Below are 9025 nucleotides of genomic sequence, written 5' to 3'. Positions count from 1 at the left end.
CGATTTTTTTCGATAAAGCCCTTTAAGATTCCAGCATCTTCTGGATATCTAGTCTTAATGCACCGGTAATGATCAAGTTCCTGTCATAGATTCTGTAGTGAATTCGCATACTCCGTGACCGACTTACCATCTTGTTTCATCGCACCAGTCTTGACCTTAATCTCGTACACTTGCGATACATCATGAGCCTTCGAATAAGTCTGTTGAACAACATCCTAAACCTCTTTGGCTGTGGACAAGAACATGCAGGTGTCACTGATTTTTGGATTCATTGAATTCCACAACCATGACATGATTATGGAATCTGCTTCATCCCACCCTAGGAGATGACTGAGCTTCCCTTTTCCCTTCAAATAGGTTTGAACAAATTGGGACCACTTAAAAAAATTCTTCCCATTCAGTCTGTATGCCGCCTGAATGTTTTGCAGATCATCGGATACTTGATGTAAGATGACTTCCTTAGAAGATGATTTGGTCTCAGACATATTGGATTGGGTTTAAGAAAAGAATAAACTCGGAGAAAAATGGTGATGAAGGCCAGGGATAAACTTAAAGAAAAATAGCGATGAAGGCCAGGGCGTTTCTAGAAAAAGATACTTTATTTTGACCCTAGAAAATAGAGTAAAAATAGAGCATAGAAAGAAAAAGAAAAAGGGCAATATCTCTTTGGCAATTAAGGCTGAAGAGACTATGTGATTCCCAGAAAAGAGCCTAGGGCTCTGATACCATGAGAAATTTAGGAGAAAAGATTAAAATTGTATTTCATTGAGAAAGCCAATACATAGCTTATGTACACAAATTACAGCCTATACAAAGCTAATCACAAGGAGATAAAATAGGAAACGAACCTTCCTAACTCTCCTAAAAATGAATTAGAATGAATTTCTATATTAGTGGGATTCTTTAACTTATTATCCCATGATTCTAGGAAAGTCAATGATACACATAAAATACATTCCTAACGAATCCACCTATGGAGGGAATAAATCTTCTACTTTCGAACACTCCATAATCAATTTTATTTTAATTAATTTTTTTTTTTTTTTTTTTTTTTGTCAATAGACTACTTCAACTCATCTATGAAATGACAAGCATGATGGGATGACTTCAAATTACATACCCATGAACAATCCATCTTGGCAAAATCTTACATTTTGCCATCTTCTATAGGTTTACACTCAAGTTGATTATATTTTTTGCACATATCTTTAGTCATGCTAATTATATTTTTGTATATTTATGTCATACTTCTGAAAAGATTGTTCATTGTGCATTGTGTATATGTTATAGCAAAATTATGGAAGGTTAAAGTCCAACATTTCAATGAATGGTTCGTCTTTTACCAATGAATTCAATCTTGATCCTAAGATTAATTTTTAAGGTAAATTTTAGTAATAATTAAGAAAAAGTAAGTGATAAATGAAAGCTAGAGATGTATCTAATGTTGGGTTATTTCTCATGATTTTACAGGTTCTCCTTGGGATGCATCCCATCACGTACACAAACTTTAATTTTCAAGACTTGAGATTGAATTCCTCTATCATCGTTTTTATTCAATGAAAGAGTTGTGGTGGCAAATATTTTTACTTAATCTTATGATTTTTTGTATAATTTTTGGAGTGAATATATGACTTGGAGATCAATTCATGGAGCAATGACTTGTACAATGATGTTTTGCTAATTGTATTGGTGATATCTTTCATTATTTTTTCATTACATAATCAAATATATTCGATGAATGTTTACAACTTAATGAAAAAGTTCTGGATTTGTTTCATTCAACAATGTCCATCGTTTGTTTCAATATGCTTTCTGACGACTTGTGTGCATTTCCTTTTTGAACTTCCAAACACAATCCCAGCCTTTCAACAACCACCCCCCCCCCCCCCCCCAAAAAAAAAAAAAAAAAAAAAAAAAAAAAAAAAAAAAAGAAGCAAAAACTACTGGGAAAATGATTGAAAAAAAAAAATGAAATAGAAGGCTTCGTGAAAGTAAAAAGATTTTGAATGAATGTATACACAAATAATCTAGATATTAGAACAAAACATAAAGGAAGCTAAAATATACAAAGCAAAATTTAAAAACCAAAATAATAATAATAATAATAAATAGAATTGACTTGAACAACTCTCAATCGGAAGTTTTTAAGCCTTTCAAAGGCCATACAATTCTTTCAGAATGGAGTAAGTGTTTTGGACTTCCCAAACATTAGAAAATGATGGAAACTGTGTTTTTCTACCTTCTTTGTTCTTTAATTGTTTCTAAATTAAGAAAAGCTGGGGGAAAGCGCAGGACTGGTCCGACCGGGCATGCTCGAACCGTCTTCGGTTCAACTTACGGCTAAGCTGTTCATGAGCTAAAAAAATGAAATTATATATGGAATTGTTTGATCACGAATCTGCTTCTTGCACTAGTCGTCTGAATCAATCTCTATTCAATGGATTGGCATTGGTGTTGAACTCTTAAAAAAAAAAAAAAATTACGCAACATATACATATACAGGGAGATTGATATATATATATTTGATTTACTAGAGGTACTCAATAGCTCCAAATTGTCAAAAGCTTGTTGTAGATCATCAAAACATTTGAAGTTATTGCAGATCGCGTCGAATCGGAGGAAAAGAAAACGCCGTTGAAAAATTGGGTTTTATTTTGTGCAAGAGAGAGAGAAATTGAGGATGGTAGAGAAACGGGTTTCTAATTTATGCGAGAGAGAGAGAGAGAAAGAGAAATTGGGGATGATGAGAGAAACTTTGTCTGGCAGAGGAATTCTATTTAGTGCGAGAGAGAGAGCGAGAGAGAACTTGGTGATGGCAGAGAAACTTTGTCTGCAAGTGGGTTCCTGAAATTAGGGATGGTGAACAGTAAAAGTGAATAAACAAATGAGTAAAAAATCACATTTTCTACCAGGACTACCATATCGTTCTACCCAACAATTCGGTGCATGGCTTCGGTGTAACTATCGTTTCCATTTTAAGAATGCTTTGGGGCCACATTGGGCTGGCTATTAGGCTGTTAACTATGGCCATCTATATAACTAATAAAAATGGGCGGGGCCATTATTGGCTAGCTATGGCTAAATTGAACCACCAACTAGCCAAACATGTGTTATACAACTTGGCTTAATATCATCTCTATCTCCTACAGGAGATGGTGAGTATTCTTGCCGATTCGTTGCTCCCTAACGACATAGCATAAACATTGTTGAAAGCAGGGGTGGCCAGCAGGGGCCATATCCCCCCAAACATTTTGAATTTTTTATTACTATCTTTAAATATTAATTAATTTATAACTAGGGAAAATATCACTTACCTCCCCTAAGGTTAGGCCTAATTACAGGCAATATCCCTAACGTTTAAAAAATTACAGAAACCTCCCTCCAATGTGATCAGAGTTAGATTCTGGTGAAATCATTGTTAAATGACTAAAATACCCTTATTATATAAAATATAAAAACAAAAAACACAACACGTGAAATGATAAAACTATCCTATCTTTCCTCAACATCTATTCATATCAGGGCTAAGAAATTTGCAGTCGGCGCGAGGAAGGTGAGCGGTCACAATTACCACCACCGCTACCAAAGCCCCTTATTTTTGCTGTCGAACTCGTCATAGCAGTGGGCAAAGGACGACAAAATCCTTTACTATACACCCACGCCGTCAGACCCAACTGTGATGCTCCGCCGTCAGACCCAACTGTGATGCTCCGCCGTCTATTTATCACCGCTAGTTCTGTCTTTGCTTCCCACCCTTAGGCTCAGACTCGCGTTTCAATGGTAAATTCAATCCTTGCTAGTCATCGATAAGAAAACTCCATATTCATCGTTGCCAAAGGTCTTTTAAGCCATTATCTTTGCCACCGCCACAACAAAACCACCATTTTCATCACCGCTACAACCAAACCACCATCTTCACTGCTACCACGATGACTATAACCACCATAACACAATTACTTACCTTCGATTCCTTTATGGAACAAAAGTAGCGACATCTCTCGTGGTACTACCTCTTGATGAGATCGACCTCATTGGAGTGGCGGTCGACTTGAAGGATGGACTACAATCCATGGTGGTAGTTGATGCGACGATCAGCGGTGATGAGGACCTCCGCGACGACCATCCTATTCGTTGTCGTCGCCGAGTTATTGTCGATCAACAACTTTAAGATCTATAATTTCTTGTTGCCGTTGTCGAGTTTTTACGGTCGAAACCCTGGAATGGAAAGTCACTGGCATGCTCTTTGGCCATGTCAGCTTTTCCGTCCAAGACTTTTAGCGATCCGAACTATTGGTCAGTATCGGAGTGATTCCGGTGGATGATGGCTGAAAAGGAAGTGGGTGAGAGACCAGATCCGGAAGAACTCAACCAAGAAGGCATGGAGGAAAAAGAAGAAGCCGTAACAGACCGCAGAAAGAGGTGACCAGAGGGTGACTTACTACATACATACATACATATATCTTTTTATATATATCTGTTATGTGATATTTATATATTTTTGTCTGTGTGTATATAGATTATAGAGGAAAATAGATATATATAGTCTATTATGTATACTGTATAGAGAGGTGTAATTCTGAATTAAAAAAGAAAATTTGTGATTGTGTGGGTATATGAGTAATTATGAATTCAAAAGTAAGAATGAAAATATATTTGTAATTATAGTAAGGGCAAAATTGGTATTTCACGTTCAAAAGAGGATGATGTCATCGAAAAAAGACATTGACTTTCATCGAAAGGGGGAAAGTGTTATGCCAGACCTAACCTTGAGGGAGTTCAATGTAATTTTCGAAATGTTAGGGGTACTTTCTGTAATTAGTCCTAACCTTGAGGGAGGTAAGTGATATTATCCCTTTAAAAATATTACCCTTAAAAATCATTAAAAATTTCAATTGGCCCTTCTAATTTTTTTACACAAAATAGAGAGTTTGAAAATTAGCCCCAAAATAGAGAGTTCGAAATAAATTTAGTATGTGTCTTTTTGAAATTTAAAAAAAATTATACTTGAACCCTTTTAAGTATATTTTTAAAAGGTCTAATATTGTGAAGAAGCTCATTATTATTATAGTTGTTATTGCAATACATTGTAAATTTATTTACATACACACATGTATAATATCTATAATATTAATTTATGAGAGAAAAAAAGGGGATAAAAATCACTAATGTTCCATCATGTTTAATAAAAAAGCTTCAAGCATTTTTTGTCAAACATTTTTGTACAATGATATCTAAAAGAAAAATATTTAGAAAAATATCGAGAATTATATAATAATCTTTATTGACATCTTGTTTAATTTTAAATTATTTTGTTTAGTTAAAATTTATTATTTTTTTCTAATATTTCATCTATGTATATCTTTCCCAAGTGAAAGAAAAGTACTCGAAATTTTTCTTCCAAAAATTAGATTAAAAAAAACTGAAACAATTGATGAAGAAAATTTGATTATCTGGCAATACTTAATTCTATACATCTTCTCTTTTTAATTGTAACTCATCGTTTTTTCTCTATATTTTACTTTCTAATATCAAAATTTTGTCTAAGTTGTATTTTTTTCATTTTTTAATTTTCTCAAAGTATATATATATTATGACTAGTATTTATAAAAAAATCATATTATAATTATTTTATAAAATTTTCAAACTTTAATTACACGGTACAAATTCGATCCCCAACCTAAAATTTCTGACTCCGCCCTTATTGAAAGGGCGACTACTACATTAAATGCATAAATACACTTCCCACATCCTAAACATATCGGAATCAAGAAACATACTACATTAAATGCATAAATACACTTCCCACATCCTAAACATATCGGAATCAAGAAACATAAACTAATCGACTAAACGCATAAGCACATACACCCACATCCGAACACATCCAAATCCAAAAAACAGACTCTATGAACAAGTAATTAGAAGCATAGATTCATAACCACTCACAAATCTACCAATTTTCTGTCCAGCTGCAACAACAATGGTGAATCTGAGATGTAATGAAACAGACTATTTGGGCCATTCAGTTGTTCAACTTCGTTAGGAACGAGTATTGTCAAAACTACTTCACATCTTGTGATGAGAAAGCAATAAACCGTCCCACATCGATAAAAAAAGTAAAAGAAGCAACACTATTTATTAGACAAGTTCGACCCTCTTGGTCACGACCTTACTTGAACGGGATCTGTTCTTTAGGCTCGTACCTCCGCATCCTTGAGGTCTAAGGAAACAAGAATCCTTGTCTGGTGGATGAATCATGACTATATGACCAGAACCTTATTGAAGGCTCTTCTGAACAAGTCTCGGTGGACCGCAAACCGTGTGACCGGTTTGTCTGACAGACTACACCCATCATTTTGCAACATTTCAGACACACACACATATATATTAGGGTGAATTACTGTTTGCAGAAAAAACATTCCTTATAAATATCTTTAGTAATTAACCCCCCATCAATTATCATGAAGGGGTCATTTTTTCTAACTTCTTAGGACAAAATTACCCTTAGAATCAAAACAATACATTATTATTACAAAAGTATTCACCACTCACTCACTCAATTTTTTTTTTTTTTTTTTTTTTTTTTTTAACTTGCATAAAACACTAAAACGAGGGCTCTAATTTTGAAACGAGGGCTTTAATTTTTTCTTTCAAAATGTTCTTGCATTTGGAATATATATAATAATATGGTAGTTATTATCAAATGTCAACTTAAATTGATTTTGGTGGGAAAAAAAAAACTTGTACCATGATATTTTTATAAAATAAGATAAATAAATAGATATATATACGAGATCCAAAAATATCAGTACCATGATTTTTTATAAAATTTAAAAGTAGAAATTTATAAGATTCTACAAAATTATAGATATAGCATACCCAAAAAAAAATCCAATGAAGGCGTCCGCCATAATATCAAAACAAAACCCCCCTCCCCCACCCCTCCCAAAACATATTTCACACTTATTTTTTTATTTTTTTTGTTTTTTTATAGCCAATAGATATTTCACTTAAATAACAAATATTTGTTTGGACTATCTTTAATTAATTATTTATTTTGTAGAAAAAGCGTTTGTTATGACATAAAATTTGATTTAATTCAACATCATAAATCTTAATTCCAATACTTTTCTATTAAATTGCGATATGCTACACAGTACACACACACACACACACACACACACGCACGTGTATATATATATATATATATATATATATATATATATATATATAAATGAAAAAAGCACTTCTTCCTAATCATGTGATGATTTTGCTACATAGTCTGATAAATTTCTACTTTTAAATTTTATAGAAAATCAAGGTACTGATATTTTTGGATCTCTCGTATATATATATCTCTTTCTTTATCTTATTTTATAAAAAATCATGGTAGAAGGAACTTCTTTTTTTTTTTTTTTTTTTTTTTCACCAAAATCAATTTAAGTTGACATTTGATAAATAACTACCACATTAATATATATATACCAAATGCAAGAATATTTCGAAAGAAAAAATCAAAGGTCTCGTTTCAAAATCAAAGGCCTCATTTTAGTGTTTTATGCATTTAAATAATAATAATAATAATGAGTGGTGGGTACTTTAGTTTTAAGGATAATTTCGTTCAAAAATTTTATTACACAATCACTCAAACGATGTTTCATGTTAAGGGTAATTTTGTCATAAAATTTTTCTCACACAATCACTTTAACAGATGTTAGTTAAAATGACCCCCTCATTATAGTTGAGGGAGGTTAATTGTTAAAAATATTCACAAGGAGTGTTTTTTACAAACGGGTAAAAGTTGAGGATTTTTTTTTACAGTTCGCCCTATAGATATATATATATATATATATATATATATATATATATATATATAGATTCATAATCTTTTTGCAGCTTCTCTCACACACACTGACACACACGCACGCGCGCGCATATGCTATCTATGTTGTTCTCTAATGGGCTGGAGATAATTTGCCCACTCATTACCTCTAATTTATCAGACTACACCCATCTTTTTGCAACTTTTCACACGCACACACACACACATAATATTTTTGCAGCTTCACACACACACATGCTATCTATGTTGTTCTCTAATGGGCTGGAGATAATTTGCTCTCTCATTACCTCTAATTTAACATCTAGAGCAATAGAAACAAACATACATACATACATACATACATAGAAACATGGACTAGTGAGCATTGAGCAAACACATACATACATAGAAACATTAAGATTAATAAATTATACAGTACATTAGAGGATTGGTAATAATACTGATTAAGGATTACCTTTTCCTTTGTAAACTTATATAATGAGATTAGTAAATTTCTGTCTTGAAAATTATAAATGAATGGAAAAAAAATGATTTGTGATGCTTAAACTTCGATTGCGAAAATAATATAATTTTCACCCTATAAGTAATAATAATAATACATCAACAAATGCTATGGTCTAGTAAGGGTAGCCGGTAGCCCCGTATAACACCGACTAGCTATGCACATAAAAGTTGCTAGCCACATCAGTAATTGGGTTGGTGTAGCGGGTGAGAATATGTGACTAGCTCAACCACGGTATTGTGCTGGTTGTACAAGCTATTTTTTATTAATTTTTTTGTTATATATTTAATTTTTTTTATAAAAAATGTAATATATATATATATATATATATATATATATTTGTTTGTTTGTCTATTTTTTCAACCACTCGAATTTATTTATTTATTATTATTTTTTTTTTTATGGAATATTTTTTTTTAACAAATTTAAATGAAGACATTACATATTTTTTCACAAGTAATCATACATATTTTTTCATAAATGACAATAAAAAATAAGAAAACAAAATCATACATATTTCTTCGGGAGATTAAAAAAAAAAGGAAACAAGGAAATAGCCAATTTTATTTGGAAATAAGCAAATAAAATGCGGCTGCCTTGTCATGGTTCTCTATCTTCAAAGAGCCTTTGTGAGTTTTTAAAAATGGTTTGGGGCCACATTGAGCTGGCTGCCTGGCTGT

General features: G+C 32.5%; 1 pseudogene; it reads left to right on the top strand.

Moving 5' to 3' along the window:
- The first annotated feature begins 6163 nt into the window (after positions 1–6163).
- LOC132280671 (small nucleolar RNA U3) lies at positions 6164–6344 on the top strand (annotated as a pseudogene).
- The last annotated feature ends 2681 nt before the right edge of the window (positions 6345–9025 follow it).

Source organism: Cornus florida, unplaced genomic scaffold (genome assembly GCF_030987335.1).
Source record: "Cornus florida cultivar Cherokee Brave unplaced genomic scaffold, ASM3098733v1 CherokeeBrave_3.0.0_Hap2_Chr10, whole genome shotgun sequence".
Classification (NCBI taxonomy): domain Eukaryota; kingdom Viridiplantae; phylum Streptophyta; class Magnoliopsida; order Cornales; family Cornaceae; genus Cornus; species Cornus florida.
Note: the sequence above shows the minus strand (reverse complement) of the source record. Positions and strands in the feature narration are given on the sequence as shown.